This window comes from Berghia stephanieae, chromosome 9 (assembly GCF_034508935.2).
Source record: "Berghia stephanieae isolate SIO BIC M18660-M18661 chromosome 9, UCSD_Bste_1.3, whole genome shotgun sequence".
Lineage (NCBI taxonomy): Eukaryota > Metazoa > Mollusca > Gastropoda > Nudibranchia > Aeolidiidae > Berghia > Berghia stephanieae.
In genome coordinates, this window is record NC_088368.1 from 30,300,023 (window position 1) to 30,305,022 (window position 5,000).

The following is a 5,000-nucleotide window of genomic DNA, read 5'->3' on the forward strand; positions in this document are numbered from 1 at the left end:
AATTATCCGTTTTTTGTTGTTTTTTAAAATCTGTTATTTTACTCTTTTGTTTTTGAGAGACAGGCAATGTAATATTTCTCTAGTAGAGATGATAGTTGTGTTTTGATTAAAGTTAGATAATTACGACTTTAGTTCTTTATCTAACTTACAATTTAGACAAATCAAATCACTTTTTAAAAACTCTTTTGATTTGAGATACAGAAAATGTAATATCTCTCTAGTGGAGGTTTGATAGTTGTGTTTTGATTAAAGTTAGATAATTACGACTTTAGTTCTCAGAGTTTAGACAAATCAAATCATTTTTATTTTACTCTTTTGTTTCTACAGAAAATGTAATATCTCTCTAGTGGAGGTTTGATGAAAGTTGTGTTTTGATTAAGGGTAGATATTTTCGACTTTAGTTCTTTTATTTAACTTACAATTTAGACAAATCAAATTAACACAGTAGCATGGCACAAGAAATGATATCTGGAGACATTTTTTGGATGTAAACCCCCCGATAGTATGTATTAACGTTGGTGTTACCAGCCAGGAGTTTATCTCGTTTAAAGCCTTGGGATTTTTGTTCTTTCGGATTTTGCATCAAAATCGTTTTGACTTCAAGGCTTTTATGTAAGTATGTCTTATTTGGACCTTGGACAACATGGGTGATTCCTGTTGACATCAGACATCTTGTTTGATGAGTTATCTATATTCCTTCGTGGAATGCCTAGGCGACGATATCTTATGATGATGTCGTGGCGAAAAAGGCATAATTTCTAATTTTTCTAACGTCTTATTTAATGTAGTGAGTATGGAGCTGTGGGCTGTCCAAAATTAAAGGACAAAATACTCAACATAAGACATTCCGAGCTCAAAACCCTTCCTTAGCCGTCAACAAATATAAGATTCTCGGTCATCGTTTATCCCGACTATCTGGATACCACATATTTTTGTTGTTGGTTGAGTGTTAGATTTTGAGCCCAAAACATTCCGTGTTAAGTATTTGCTCTTTTTTTTAAATCTGATAAATATGCTCTCTCTCTCTCTCTCTCTCTCTTTCTTTCTCTCTCTCTCTCTCTCTCTCTCTCTCTCTCTCTCTGTGCGTGTGTGTGTGTGTGTCTGTCTCTCTCTCTCTCTCTCTCTCTCTCTCTTTATCTCTCTCATCCCCTCTCTTTCTGTCTGTATGTGAATGTGTGTGTGTGTGTATGTGTGTGTGTTTGTTTTAAAGTAAAAGAATAAACAGCCATACATATTTAAACGTGGCAAAATAGTACAAAATCGGTACATTGGTGAAAATGGTGAAAAAATGCTACTATTTTAAAGCGCCTTTGAGCACAACGGGGAAGTTGAGGGCTATTGAAGTAACATGTTGTTGAGATGATGATTATGATAATGATGATGATGATGTTGATGACGATGATGATGATGATGATGATGATGATGATGATGATGATGATGATGACGGTGATGATGATGATGATGATGATGATGATGACGGTGATGATGTTGATGACGATGATGATGATGATGATGATGATGATGATCATGATGATGATGATGATGATGATGATGATAATATTTATAATAATAATAATAATGATATGCGCATATTTATAACGCACTGATAAGGTTTAACCACACAAAATGCACTTTAAAATGCTCCAATAATTATTCTACCTGTAGGCCCTCTGTAATACAACCTCCATTGAATTCAATACAGAGAGCACTCTATTTACATGAATATCGTGTTGACTTCTGTAATAAGTGATCATGGCAAGCATTTTGTTAAAAAAATTATTGATCGAAAATTAGATAGTTCTAATAATTTGCTTGCTTGGGGATTAATGGAAGCAATATAGCGCAATGGACATAAAACTATGCATGGGAAAGAGGTATATAAATTAACACATAATTTGTTAAGTCAACTTAAATCGGCTACTCATTCCATTGAGGAGAGACAACGGCTCCCCTTCGCCTTACGTATTGATGCATTGCGTTTAGTAAGCGGCTATGTGGTCTAGTGGTATGACTGACACTCGCCTTCGGATCGGAAGGTCATGAGTTCGAGCCTCACTGGGCGCATAATTGAGTGAGTCCTTGGAAAAGGCTCTTTACTCACATTCTCTCACCGTACTCAGGTGTAAAATGAGTACCTGGCCGTTAACAGCGTTGTCTCCGTCCGAAAAAAATGTAATATCGCCTAGATGTTAAGTGTTGCTGTTGGTCAGGGACTACTTGTAAAGCGCTTTGAGCACGTTTAGTGGATATTGCTCTATTTAAAAAAAGTAAGAAAACTCATAACGTCCGCCAGCCGGACAACACGTACCGACACACAAAACAATCTATAGATAGTATGTGCTTGTCTAAGAAGTTCATAACATTGCCATCCGGAAGTATAACGGACCAACACACAAACTATGTGTAACCATGAACGTTTATAGTATGGATAATACCGTTTAGTGACTATTACTCATAAACGCGGATGGCAAAAAACAATAACAAAGACCAGAGTGACGTCAACTTCATTCTAGCTATAGATAGTATGCGTTTGGCCAAGAAGCTCATAACATTGTCATCCGGAAGTATAACGGACCAACACACAAAACTCTGTGTAACCATGATCGTTTATAGTCTGGTTTATTCAGTTAAGTGAGAATTACTCATAAACGCGGATGGCAAAAAAACAATAACAAAGACCTGTCGTTCAACTGCAGCCTTCCGTCAGAGGGACTTTAGTGAGAATTAATCCCCCGATTAGCGGTCCAAAAACAATAACAGAACCAAGTTATGATTTCAACTTCAGGCACTTTATTGCACCTGTGACTGCATATTTCACGCGGGAGTGACAAAGTGCACATTAAATATGTACAATAATTTTAATGTTCGTGAACTTGTTGAACAAGTGGTTCGAGTGATTAATTTTTAAAAAATGTTACAATGAAGAAGAAACAATTATAATGGGCCGGGAGAGGGGAGGATATAGAAAGAATGAAGTTGACGTCACTCGGGTCTTTGTTATTGTTTTCTTTTCTTTTTTTTTTTGTCATCCACGTTTATGAGTAATTCTCACTTAACTGTATCGTCCGGACTATCAAAGTTCATGGTTACACAGAGTTTTGTGTGTTCTTACTTCTTATCCAAGCGCATTCTATCTATAGATAGATCGAAGTTGACGTCACTCGGGTCATTGTTATTGTTTTTTGCCACCCGAGTTTGTGAGTAATTCTCACTAAAATGTATTAACCAGACTATAAACGTTTGTGTGTTGGTCCATTATACTCCGGATGGCAATGTTGTGAACTTCTTCGCCAAGTCGACGAGTAGAAACGGCATTTCTCTTAAATTTTTTTCTCCTTGATTAAGAAACTTCGCCTCGATTGCTCACTATGCCGCTCTGTACTACACAATCTATAGATAGTATTCGCTTGGCTCAGAAGCTCATAACATTGCCATCCGGAAGTATAACGGACCAACACACAAAACTGTGTGTATCCATGAAACGTTTATAGTCAGGTTAATACAGTTCAGTGAGCATTACTCATAAACGCGGATGGCAAAAACAATAACAAAGACTGAGTGACGTCATCTTCGAACTATCAATACTGGCTATGTGTCCAGATAAAACTCAGTTGGGAGAGCAGTCGCCTGCCAATCAAAGTATAGTCGCTATCAATCCCAAGTGCGGTCGAAATTTTATCCCATCTCCTCCCTCTGTACACCAACAGTGATTGGGTAGCCGGGTCTGTAAAGACCTAGCGGAAAGCGCTTTGTGGTAGACTAGCGTTATTTCGGATTTGCGACCGTCTGTTTAATGCTACAGAACTTAGGATTAACTTTATGGCCTTACGCTCTGAAGGACTACAGCAATCATCAACTATATATATATATATATATATATATATATATATATATATATATATATATATATATATTTATATATATATATCATCATCATCATCATCATTGCCTTTTTCACCCTGGGTCAGGGTATAGGCCACAGACAGTTTCCATCCTTCCCTATCCTGAGCTATCTTTTAAATCTCATTCCAGGTCTTAGCATTTCTCTGTATATCAGCTTCTTTAATTCTTCTCCATGTTCCCCGTGGCCTTCCCCTTGATCTTCTGCCCTGAGGGTTCCAGTCCAATACTTTCTTTGTTATAGTAGAGTCGTTCTTTCTAAGCGTGTGTCCAATCCACCTCTATCGTCTTCTTCCTATTTCCTCTCCCGCTGGTTTCTGCTGTGTTCTTTTCCATCCTTCTTCATTTTTTATTCTATCCTTCCATGTTATTCTGAGTATATATATATATATATATATATATATATATATATATATATATATATATATATATATATATATACATACATACATACATAGAGATTCCCCAGAACCCCAATACGTTGGATAAGCCCCGTATAATTTTCAGATATTTCACTTGAATAGCGATACTGTAAAATAACCGTCATGTGTAGTAATCGATCATAAATATGATAACAAATAGCTTAGCTATGAGGGCTGAATTAGGGCGTGTTGACAATTTGTGTGACCTTCACCTTTCAGATTGTGCAGACTAATTGTTTACTAATAATCTATGTGGAGACTTGCCAGTCAGTGTGAGCACAATGTGTAACAAATCAGAAAAGAGGGTGGGGCGGGGCACTTATATTATCAGAGAATAAAAAACAAAACAAAACAAAACAAACAAACAAACAAAAAACGTGGGCTTTTGTATAGCGTACATCATCCGTTATTGCCTCTAGGCTTTAAGTGAAATACATCGCCATCTCATTTGCCCTCATTTTGTGGACAACTTGTTTGTGATTAAATAACTTGAGCTTTTATATATATATATATATATATATATATATATATATATATATATATATATATATATATATGGTACGGATAGTGCTCGACATGTAGCAATGGATCGAATTATTATTTTAATATTTACCACAATGTTGGAGTCAGTCTACATCGATGTTTCAGGCCTTTTCAGCCATCGTCAGGACTGTGTGT

The 5,000-nt window shown here is 36.3% G+C and overlaps 1 protein-coding gene across 1 annotated transcript in view; it reads left to right on the forward strand.

Annotated features, from left to right (window-relative positions):
* The window catches only part of LOC144979187 (uncharacterized), a 179,406-nt gene that overhangs the window by 696 nt on the left and 173,710 nt on the right, over positions 1-5,000 (forward strand). Inside the window, exon 2 of the mRNA XM_078925797.1 lies at positions 328-612. The gene's annotated coding sequence lies outside the window, so the exon portion shown is untranslated. The remainder of the gene's footprint in view (positions 1-327; positions 613-5,000) is intronic.